Below are 12,952 nucleotides of genomic sequence, written 5' to 3' on the forward strand. Positions count from 1 at the left end.
TCTGGAGCCTGGGTATTGCTGGATTGTGATAAAGTTACAAAAGGCAGCAGATAATTAGTCTCTATCTGTGGTCCTATACATCTATACATTGTTAGTAACAATACTGTTTTGTGCAGAGCAATCTCTGTGAGTCACTGCCATAATGATTGTCCTGCTGGGCTATTGGAGCTGTGGGAGTTCCTGCATCCAGCTCAGAACTTGATCCTGGTGACACATTACTGTCAACTGATGTACCAGCAGGGGCTGCAGGTTCTACCAGTCACAAAGAACACTGGCTTGTAAAACACACCATCCTGAACTGATTCATGATGACCTTCATACTCTGGCCTGTACCACTTTAACTGTTTTTCTTTAACTCCTAAAAAGCTGTAGCATGTACTAAGCCTTATTGTGGGTGTCTCTAAAGAGGCTGAGCTGTGCCTGTGGTCTGTTCCCAGCCCTGCCTGCCCCTGGACTGAAGGGTGAGGCTGCAGGTGGCACCCAGGGCCTATGGAGAACAGTGCCACCACAGCTCCCCTGGGACCAGAGTCTGGTATTGTCATACCTGTGCACAGGGGAAAGGACCAGCCTTGCAGTGCTGGAGCCTTTACTCTTCCGGGGGGAAAAGCAACCAAACAGGAAATTCATGCACCTGCAGTGAAGCCTCCTGTGTCCTTTGCTCCACTCTTGACCTAAAAACATCAGTTAGAAGATCATGATTTTCTGTGTAACGGTAGAGAACTGGAACAATTAACCTCTACATAAGCAATTACGCAAAGTCAGCTTTAATGAGCGAGTCGTTCCTTCCCCAAATTTGCTGTCTGAGGCTTTGTAGGGGCAGAGCCATACGGCCTCGCGGGCTCAGAATCGCAGCTTTTGTGTGGCTGTAGAGCAGCGCAGGGGCCGGCAGAGGGCGGTGCCGGAGGTGGGATAGTCCCGCCGGGAACACTCAGGTGGGATCTGCTCCATTTTCCGAATAACAAACACCAAGCTGCGGCTTTGGGGTACTCTGTGGTTACACAGAGCATCTGTGTGCTAGCTCCCAAGTGTTTAGCCAGGTTAAATATAGAATATAAGATACAACCTTTTAAAAGCCCCTTTAAAATCAAAGTATTGTTACTTCAAAACACAACTCCTTTAATTGCTCTTCAGCATATGCAAGTAATTTGGCTTTTGTGTCTCTGTTATATAATAAATGCAGAACACTTGTTCAATAGTGTTATCTCTATTTCTTTTTTTTTTTTTTTCTGAGTTACTTGTTTCAGATTTATCCAATATATTGAGTTAATAATAGAACACTGCAAGATCTTTAGATGCCTGACAGCTCAGTGGCTTAATAATTAACTTTCTGGGGCGTGAGACTTTGTTTTTATCCAAGAAAAATGTGTTCAGCCTATCCACCAGTGAGCCCTGTTGGCAGCATGTATTTCCACAAACAACAATCTACAATGATTATGAGTAAGTGACTGGGGTGAGTCACTCCTTATTCTAAGAAAATGCAAACTATTTCTGAGGTTAGGATCACAGTCACCCATGAGGCTATGTCTCTAGCTTCAAAAAAGTAGTAGGAGCAAAAAGGAAGAGGAGAATTATTATGGCTCCTGTTTTTTTTAGTTTGTTTGGTTTGGTTTTTTGAGGGGGGATTTTTTTTTTTTTTTTTTGTGCATGGACCAGTCAGATTTAAGAGCTTGTCATCTTTATTTGTCAAATGCCTCATTCAGGACAAGGGCTGGAATTGATGTCTGGTGGCCTGTGTGTCAGTCTGCCAACTTCTCTGTGCTGAGAGCAACAATAACAGACCCCTGCTGACATCAACTGGCTTGGAATGCAGTTGTTCCTAATACTATTTTATCTGTGGAGTGATGGCAAGATTGCAGTCTGAGATCTCAGCAAACGTAACTGCCTCTGAAATTCTGATGGCAGCAGATGCTGCCTGGCTGATTGTTCTATTTGCTGTTCCCCAAGGTGCCAGGCTCTGGAAGGAGAGCTGGGACTTTGCAGGCCTGCAGTTCTTTTCACTTTCCCCTGCAGGAAAAACAGTTTAAACTGTGGGAAAGTTAGGAATGGTTAAATCAGTAGAAATATACTTTTTCTTTTCCTGTGAATTAGACTGAACTATTCTCTTAAGCAAAGCTGTTTCCTGCTACTCTATCCAGAATGATTTAAATTGCACAGAACCACAGTGGTGTATCAGCAGCAAGAAGCAGCTGTAGTTCTGCAGGGAAAGGAATTCACTACCCAACATTTCACAGATCTCTTCTGTTTCTAAATCTATTTTACAGCAGAGCAACGTGAGACACAAGAAAGTTATCCACAGACATTCAGAAAGCTGCTGGCAGAATTCACCTGGAGCCTGGGGATCCTGATGTCTGTCCCTGTAGTTAACCCATGGCACCTCTGGTCACAGTTATCCTTTTGCTGAATATGGGATTATCCTAGGAGCATTGAAGCTCTCTTTTGATAAGGTATGATGTAGATTTAAGTATAGGTCTAAACTTTGGCAAGTGTGTACATTCGGGAAGAGGCACTCTTAGTCAAAACAGAAGTAATTAATGAAGGTTAATTGTGTTTAGTTTTATTTGACCCATAGAGGAAAATGTTAGGACTTTCAAGTGAAACCTAACGGGAAACACATTAACCCTTTGGCCTTCAGAGGAACATTAGGAAAAAAGGCTAAGAGGGAATTAGGGAACACCCTCCTTAGGCTGGGAGGGGTGCACCCCCTGAAACTGGAAGTTTCAGGAAAAACCATTCACAAGAACATTCCCGCTCCAAATGTGCAGTTGTCTGTTGTGTTTGTAAAACACTTTCTTCTCACTGATCCAGGGAATGGCACTGACATGAGGCAGGCAGAAACTCTGCCTGTGGACAGCTGAGGGAGAATTGATTTGCTGTGAGTTTCGCAGCACTTCCTATGGATTAAGGGTCACTGGATTCCAGTCCTGCTCCTGACTGCAGAGCACTGTCTGTCTCAGACTGGCTCCAGGAAATGGACGCTCTTCCGCAGAAGCCAGAAGATTTCGTGGAAGAGCCATGGCCCCTGTCCAGGTTGCAGTTCACCCACTGCCCTGGGGAGTGTCATTAGTGGGAGGGAAGTGACGTTGGGATTTAAAGGGACGAGAGGGGAGAGAAAAAATAAAGCAGGATGGAGAAAAATCCTGTTAGTCCTTACCAAACACAACTTGCTTGACCACATTAAAATATTTTGCTGATCATTTGAATAAAACAATGGGCCAGCTCCAGAAGTGATGTGTAAATCATGTATCAGGAACAGAGTTTCAATTGACTGACACACTGGAAGTAAAATCACTGGCACTGACTTCACTGTGGGGGAGTTTGGATCACAACTACACTGCCTCTTTTGTTGAGCTTGTAATGAGGAATCATTCTCCTCTATTTCATATCTTTCTCAATTTGCATTGCAACATGAAATGAAAATCATGGAGTCATCTTTTGAAGGTCTGTTTGGGTTTTTTTTGGTTTTTTTTGGTGTATATATATATAAATTACAGGGTCATACATACATTTATATATTAATATATATAAAATAGTGGAAAGCTGCCTAATTTTTTCGCTGTAACAGATTGCTTTGTGTGCAGCTTCACAGTGGTAAAATAGCTGTACCACCAGGAGTATTAATAATGCTCTGTGGGCATATGGAAGGTTGGAGGTACAAAGTTATCAGAAAATCCTCAGTAATCTCCAAAGCACATTTCTACCATCCCAATCACTTCATTTTTACCCACTATATGAAACAGATGTAAAAATAGCTCTTTCATCAGTGGATTGCAACACATATTTGGGCTGCAGAGGCTCAGTTCTCTTCAAAGCAATACTGTGAAATCATGTGCAGAATGTGCTGTTAATCAGAAGCAGCAATTTAATGTTACGTATCCATCTCTCCTCCCACCTCCAGCTCCCCAATTCTGAGCAGGAAACGACACTTGGATGGAGCTCAGCACACTGAATTTCTGGATAGACTCTCTAGGAATGAGGAGGGACTTGAATTCTCTCCATATGTCATTTCCTTTCCCCTAATGGCTAAAAAAACCCAATTGCTGCAGTTCATATAACATGTAAGAGAGAGAACATTACCAATCTAGGGAAATAAGGGCAGGGGGATGGGACAGGCAGGACAGCCACATTCCACTTCTGAAGAACTGCTTTGCAAACTTGACTTGAATGGAGCAGGAATTTTTCATCTGTGTACAAATACTGTTTTATGTAGTTCCTTAAACTGAAGCTATTACCCCATCTGTACTTAAGTGTATATCAACACCTGCAGTCTGGGGCCAGACAGGGATTAGGGAAGGAAAATGTAAGCAGAGGGGGAGTGGTAACAACTCTGCAAGATGTAAACTAACTCAGAAAGGAAAAACAGAGGGGATTGAGGGAGACTGACAATGGGGACCTAACAATTTTTAATAAATCCAATTTTAATAGCAAATGATCCTAGAAATGACTTAAGAAAAATCAGATTAGCCCACTTCTGCAGCTTTTGTCCAAACTGTCTTTAAAAACTTTTCTGTTCAGTACTACCAAGAGCTCATGCAGATATCCTACCCTGCTGCAGAACACAAAATTTGATCTGCTGTATTGCACAGTGGATTTGCAGCTGTCAACAGAATTCAGTGTGCTGTAGTTACAAACAAAAAAAAAAAAAAAAAAAAAGCAACCCAGGAATAAACATGACATAAAAAAACCCAACAAAAACCATTTTAAATAAAGGATAAGCTTAATTCCTCATAGCCAACCCACTGTGTATTAGACCCAAATTGGAACATAATGTCTTTCTAGCAACATAATCCAAGGGTTTGTTAAATTTGTAGCAACTGAACTGTGCAGTGTTTTGCAGGACAAACGAGACATGACATTTGCTCAAAAACCCCTGAATTTTGCAGTCAGTGAATGAGAACATGTGCACAGAGGGGCTGTATGTGTCTGCTTGCAGGGTGATTGTATCTGACTGAAGAGCCAAGCCCTCCCATCTTTCATTAGACACATTGCCTAATTAGACATGTTGCCCCTGAATATTAATGCTAAAAACAAAAGTAGAAAACTACCTTTCCTCCAGTTCTATTTTAAAGGGTTTCAAGAATGGGTTTAAAGGAATGATCAAGATACATGGTGACAGATTTTCCTTTAGGTTACTTTTAGTGCTTCACTAGACCCACTAACCTACTTAAATATCTGTGCTGTTCTTATCTGGCATAAAACCTTGCTTTGTAACTTTTAAAATGAAATTTTTAGAGGTATTTTTAGAGATAACTTTATCTTAAATCCTCTCAAATTGATTTCACAGTGGACTTGTGGGTGATTTTGTTAAAAGAAAGCACAAAAGAAGCCAGTACAGCCTGTGGATAGGTTAGGTATTTCTGTATTAGGCAGTTCAGAAGGTTTTAGGAATAAGATTTCTTTAAAAAAAGAGGGATTGTTGAGCTTATTGAACCTGCAAATGCTTTTGTGTCATGACTGAGCTTATTTATGGATTTAGTTTTCACATAGCATGTTTATAAATGTCTCCAGACTTCATGTAAGACAAAGCAGAGTGTTTCCAAAGCTGGACAGCCCGGGCTCCTTTCAGCAGTTCCCAGAACTGTGAGTAGATGTGGTTTGCACAGCCTGAGACAGCTCATCGGACTCTTTGTGCCTGCTTCCCCATGGCAGAAAATAATCATCCCATGGGGTTAAGGCTTTGTGAGCTATTTTTGGGTTTGAACCTTGCAGATTCAACTACCTGTAGGACTAGACAATATTGTTATAGCTTGATACATTTCCTGGAATTAATCTTTTCTCTTGATTGGAAATATTTGGAAGTAACTTGAGTGACACACTTGGAAAAACTTCCACTTGCTTGAAGAAACAGAGATAATCAGAACTATGAGGTGGGGGCTGTTTTAAGTGGCTTACACTGCCCCAAGATGCTCTTCCTGCCAACATGAGAGGAGTCTGCTGTCAGCCTCTTGCCTATCTGTAGTTGCATTTGTCTCTAACAGCCACAGTCCCTGCAACAGGTTAGAATGGGATAAATTGCTCCTCTTAAACCTCGTCATAAGCCCTGACATGTGGAATTCTGTACAGCTTGGAACATTAATCTCTGGATGTTTGGATAAGTCATGACAGCTAGTGAGAACTGGCTAATTATGCCAAATTATCAAGACTTCTCAGACAATGTTCCAGGGCTTTTGGAGAGCCAGGAAAGCTTCTCTGCTTGCCATGGCTGCATGGCTGGAAGGTGCATCACAGAACATTTGTTACTTCTTCCAAAGTATTAAGCAGAGGTTGTGGTGCAAGCTGGGTGTTACCTGGGCAGACCAAGGGCTGATTTAACAGGGCAACCGCCTGCCAGTGCATCATTGCTGATCATCAGTGGCTGAGGGTGAGTCAGCCCCTGGCATCCCCAGCAGTGGCACCCTGCTCTCAGCATCACCACCATCATTAAAACTCAGAGATTTGCAATATAGGAGATTTTACAGCTCACCTTTTGCAGATGACAAAATAATTACTTCAAATTGATGCCGGGTCACAGGGAATAAGAAAGATTGGAGAAGGTTTGATATTCCTTTAGTGGCTAAATAACGTGGCTTGTTTAAAACAGTGCTGTAAGTATTCAACTCTTTGAATACTTATTTGGGCTGAGATTCTTCCTCAAAACACTTCATTTGTCTGAGCTCTGGGACAATACACACGGTGTCAAGTTGAATCAGACACTATCTGCAGACAGACGTTGTAGCACAGCAGGAAACTAAGTTCTTGATGCATGTCACTCAGAGGAGACTGCTTCCAACTGTCTTCTTCTGTAAGGTCTTCTAGGAACCTGTTTTGTATCAGCCAAGGAAATCTAAAGATGAGATTCTACAGTTGCTTCATTCACAACACAACACAACACAACACAACACAACACAACACAACACAACACAAGAAAGTTGCACAGAGCAGTTGCACAAGGGAACATGTAGTTTTTCAGGAAACCTCCCTAATTTCAATCGGAATATTTAGCATGTACCTCTCAGAGCACTTGACAAAGCCAATTGTCCAAGGGTCTGGAAAAGAAATTGTATTATTGATAGTGTCCTATGGATAAATAAGTGGAAATCATGAAAGAATAAAGGAAATATTCTTCAGATAGAGACCTTTATTTTTTGGACCAAGACTTTTGGAGGCTGATTTTGTACTTCAAGTCAGCAGTCTCATTGATTTTGAATCAAGACAAGTCAGGGAATGTATTTTAAGCCTAAGACACATAACTGTGCTTGAAGACTGAAGCTGGGCTCTGTCCTGTGTGCTAGGCTCTTAAAATGCTGTGCAGCACCTGCCACTAGATTCTGGGCTGTGAGACACATCCTGCAGCAGAGAACAGGGGTGACATGAGTTAGACAACGGTCTGGGCTGGGACATGGCTATTGCCTCCAGCCTTTTGCCCAGGCACCAGGACATGGTTTTTCACGACAGATCTTCCCCTCTCAGAAAGTGGATTTCAGTTCCTGTCTAGTAATAAAATACAACACACCTAGTTATTCCATGTTCAATGCCTGTCTCTAAAATCTCCCTTTTCTTCTTCTGCTAAAGTCACATTAGGATAGGGCTGTCCTGCAGGACATGATGAGGAAATAACATGGCTAGAGAACTGCATGGAATATCTGTGCATCAGTTACTAATCTGTTCTGGATGGATGGACTTAGAAGTTATCTTAGTGACTAACCACTGGAAAATCCTGTGATATGGAAGCTCATGCATTTTTTTGTAGCCACAGCTGCAGTCATTTCCCTTCAGAGACACATCATTTCCCCAAGACACATCCTGTCTCAGAGGGCCACAGTGTCTCTGCTCCAAGCTGCTGTCCCCTTTCGCATTAGCCAGTGCATGGGTGGAGATTTCCTTCCTAGTTTCTTCTCCTGAAAAGCTTCATCTCCAGCTCCAGCTTAAGAAATGGATTGATTCTTGACCTCTTGCATAAACATTGTCTCTGCATGCCAAAGGGAGCCTTAGTGAGAACCAGAGCCCCTGTCTAGACATGTTTCTTCATCCCAGAGCTCTGATAGGTTTGTCCTCCTCTGCTGGGTTAACTCTCTTTGTCTCTGAGCAGCAACAGAGACAGAGTAAAACCAGATATTTAAGCATGTGCATCTCAATGCTTTAATGTAGTTTGTTCCATTCAGCAGCAACACAAATAATCCTCCAGTCTGACAATTTTCATAATCTGCAAAGGGAAGAAAGGAATCTTGTACAAAGTGAAATTTTCTGTTCCTTATCTTGATTCCTGAAATGCAGAAGCATTTTATACATGGCTGCAGTACGGTTTGTTCCTTTAGCACAGAAGAGCAGCAGGGAAGGTAAGAGAAAACCTCATGGAGGATGGAATTCCATTCAGGAACAGGACAAAAAATGTGATGGATCTGCAATGAATTCAGGAAGTACTTTAGCTACAGTAAGAAGTTATGATTGGCTTAGGGAAGGTTTAGAAGAAAAACCTGTGCCAAAGAGGCAGACCAGGAGAACAATGCCCTTTGCAAGCAAAGGTGTTGATGAATGCTTTGAAAGGGTATGAGTTAACCAGGCAAATTAACAAAGAGGCAGAGAAAACTGCTAGTAGAAACATTCATCATTCTTCAAAATTTCATTTTTCTAATTTTTTTTGGCCACATTAACAGAGCTTTACCAAACAAAGAAAAAATACAGATGTGATAAGAAAGGGAACAGACTTTCATAAATATTTCAAATGTATCTCTTTCTAGATGAAATTAAACCTGATAAATGTAAAATTTTTTGGGGTTGCCTAGGTGTAATCTGCTACAGTACTTTATTTCTCAGAACTACACCATTAGGTGGCAAAATAAGCATTTAGCATTATCAGTTGCACATACAATGGAAATAGATCACAGAGAAAGAAGAAATGAAGGTGTGATTCTCTACTGATCAACTCATCTTTAACTCCATGATCTCCAAGGGTGATGTCTATAATGTCAGCCATGTCAGGCTCTGGGAAATTTAGTAAATGGTGGCTAGTAGAAGTAAATACAATCCAGATATTTTTTTTATTGTCTCAGGAAAATAGTTTTAACCTTTTAATTACCTCACAAAATCATAATACTAGAGGGCAGAGCTCTCTTGCTTTCTGGATACCATTACTGGGGAAGAATGTGATATAATACCAGCCAGCTCTCATTACTGCTGAAGGAATCTGCCATGATTAAGCCAATATACAGAAAGAAATGGAATGTAATTCTTAAATGTCCATTTGCTTTGAACACATTCCACATGCCAAGGAATGAGTTTCCAGTATACTCTTCCATTTCTAAAGATGGGGAGGACCCCACCTCTACAAAATTAACCACAACCATCCTCTTCTGAAAGTGAACACTTGGTTAAAGATGTTTGTACACATTTCCTGGTGTCCAGAACCACCTTTGAGAACTACTTGTGAAAGGAAAACCTTCTCCTTCTTCCTCTTGGTAAATTCAAGAAATCAAAGCCCTTTTTTTTGTAGTCAAGGAAGAGAAGAAATTTTTGTATTTTTAAATACTTCTTTAAAAGTTTCACTCATTTGACAGCAATACCACTGATAGGATATCATAATGATACCAACTATTACATTATTTTCTCCTTGTGGATTCTTCACCCTGTTGGTGTCCTAAAGATACCTGACCTTGCCCCTTTTCTACAGATTTCCTGCAATCCTTTAGAGGGTGGCTCAGCTGTGAAGCTCTGGCTGAAGAGGGCTGGATTGAATTCCCAAGTCCAGCAGCAAGGCTGTCATCCAAAATGATCTGCAGGGTGATGCAAGGCACTCCCATCCCTGCGGATCCCAGCGAGCTATCTCATCTTGAAAGGATGTGTTGTTCAGTGATACCAGCCTGCACTGGAGCATGGGGCTTTTGTCAGCAGCTCTGATGATATTTCATTGTCTCTCTCACAGGATCAGCCCCGCACAGAGTGAAACCTCCTGAAATGGAACTGCATAAAGACACAATTTGCTGCAAACTCTTGACTTCTGAAAGCGAAAGCAGGATCAGTGAGACATTGGTTCTGTTAATCTGAGAATATTTTGAGAATTTGGGGGATAGTTCTGGCTCAAGAACCTCTGGCTCACAACATTCCAGTGGGATTTCTTGGTTGGGAAAGCAGCACTTTCTACCACCAGGGACTGCCAGCATCTTTAGTCCCCTACACCACTGCACTTCCTGGTGCTCTGCCAGGCTTCCCTTCATCTGCCTGCAGATCTTGCACTTGTCCCTCATGAAGCCACTCAGCTTAAATCCTTCCTGGCAGTTCTGTGAAGGGAACAGTGAGTGAAAATCCTCATTTCCCCACAGAACTGGGAGATAGGACAGGACACAAACACCTGTGGGGCAGCCAAGGCACAGCCCTCGTGCCCCTGGGACAAAGAGAGAAAGGAGGGTGCAGCAGTTGGCATCTGGTGCCTCTGTGTGTCCGAGGGCAGCCTGGTCCACGGCGTTCTCCCCACCTGAGGGACAAGAGGACCTGGTCCTGACCTGACTGGGACCCAGCCCTGCCAGGCTGATGGGAGCTGGAGCCCCTCTTCTCCCCTGTTAAATGCACACCTGCTATACAGGACTGTCCTGTGTGATGTACTTGGCATGTATTTATAAAAGTGCTCAAGTCATGTTGGTTGTTTAAAAATTAAGTAAATAAAATCAAATATGGCACATATTAAAGAAAAACGCACAGCAGTAGCAGCCATCCTGCAGACAGTACATTTTATATGCTGACCCAAATGCACAGTGTCAGTTAATGCTCTAACACTTGCAATATATCACAGTGTTTTCACTGAAAGGTGAGCAGCGTGTCCAAAAACCTTAGAAAAATTTATAGTTCAGCAAGTTCCTTTCTGAAAAGCAGTTTGAAACCAAGTATGCTTCATGACCTTTAAAAAACACTTTTAACGAAAGCATTAAAATGTTCATATAACTACTGAACAATGAAATACTGTATTTAATCCTAAAGGGATTTAAAAAATATTGGCATTTCAATTAATGTCTGAGACACTAGTTATCCATTAGAAAAAGATCATGTAGAAAGAATTCTATGTTTAATATAACATTAAGCACTTTTGTCAAATTATATCAGAATTATTGAATGTTGGGTCCAAAGTGCACTGCAAGATCCCAGAAATGTTAGGAAAAATCTGGAAATATGGTAAGTATGTGAAAAGTAGTTTTATATTTTTCTTTTTCTGTTCAGTTTAGCAGTGGCCAGGTAATGTTGCAATATTTGCAAACCATCAGCCATTTGCTTTATATACTTGGTTTGAGAAAAGGATATGTGAATTTGTAACAGATTGAAACTTTAATAGTATAACCTTCAATTACAAATGCTGAATTTTCTTCCTCTTTTTTTTTTTTTCTTTTTAATGCAAGAATCAGGACACCTGGAATGTCTTTGGGGTGTGTGTGAATTTACATAACCATTACACAGTAACTTCTTAACTGTTTCAGTGCAATGTAAATCCATAAAATCCATAGGTATATTGTCCATGTTTTGTAGTAAATGCTGCTTAGACTTTAATTATTTCAAATTCTCTTCTTTTGAACCAGTGCAAAGCACTGAACCAATGCTTTCTCTCGTGTTCTGCCTGTGCTGTGAAGGAGGTTGGTGTCTAAAATTTGCTAGTTTTGTGTTAAACAGCTGATGGCACAGGGGACAGGCACAGCCCTGGCCAAAGAAGGGACCCCAGGATTCCTCTGCTCCCTGCTGAAGTGGCACTGGAACAGCAGTGCCAGCACTGCAGGAAGCACTAAAAATCTCCACCTGGCACTTAAGACACTTTGGGAGGAACAGGAAGCGAATCCCCACGTACAGCATAGGAGAGGTCACATTTTATGGAAGGAAAGCTTTGAGAACCACATTGCACTTCCAAGGCCTTCAGTGGGGAAAAAAAATCAGTTGTACACCCCAGGTTTGAATTAACGAGGTTCAGACTCCGAGCTCTGTCAGGATGGGACCGCTCAAGGCACGGTTACAGCTCGGCTCCAAGCAACTGCAGAGAGAACCTCCTGGGCTGTGTGGGAGCCACAGGATGAACTCAGTGAAGCACAGGTCAGCTTCTCATCCCATGATGGGCATCCATAGCTGGATCTTCATCTCTGACTACCCACATGATAATACTTCACAGGTTACCTCAGCAGGAAGAAGCCAGAGCAGTGACATGACCAAACCAGTAGAGTCTTAGTAAGGTTGTTAGTAAGAGTAGGTGTGTGATGTATTAGTTTAAACTTATAAAGTAACCTTGACTGTGGTAACTTTTGTAGCTTTTCTGGGAACTTTTCTCACCCTTGAGGCCCCTCTGGCCCTGCAGAAAGCTGCCCATGACTTTGATGGAGCTCTCCTCATGGGAAGTGTGTTGCAGAGCTGGGAAAACTCTGGAAAGGGTCACCTTTCCCACAGGGTGGGAGTTAAATTAGGCAACATGGCATGGATGCAAGGCTTTTAAAAAAAATTATTATTATTATTATTATTATTATTATTATTATTATTATTATTATTCTGCAAATGGCAGTTCACAGAACACAACTGCTGATTTCTACACAGTGCAGATAAGAACCAAATTGGTCCAAAGTTTAACAGTTTCCAGGGCTGGTCTGTCACACCCTGTCCATGGGGAATACTGTCATGGACCGGCAGCACTCCTGCATGGGACCACCCATTTCAGCCTGCCTCTGAATTCTCCTGCCATGTCTTTTCCCATTTGTACCCTCGGTTTTCCTGTCCCAACTCCCCACACAAATTCTCTGCCATCCTCTCCTCCCCACCTTGGCCATTCACCCACATTATTCCCGATCCCCAGCTCTCCCAGGCCAAGGCCATTCTCCACATCCTTCCCAGTCCCCTACTTCCCCTCAAACACGGCCATTCCCCCCATCTTTCCCCATTCCCAGCCCTCCCAGGACACGGCCATTCCCCCCATCTTTCCCCATTCCCAGCTCTCCCAGGACACGGCCATTCCCCCATCCTT

This window comes from Vidua chalybeata, chromosome 19 (genome assembly GCF_026979565.1).
Source record: "Vidua chalybeata isolate OUT-0048 chromosome 19, bVidCha1 merged haplotype, whole genome shotgun sequence".
Taxonomy (NCBI): domain Eukaryota; kingdom Metazoa; phylum Chordata; class Aves; order Passeriformes; family Viduidae; genus Vidua; species Vidua chalybeata.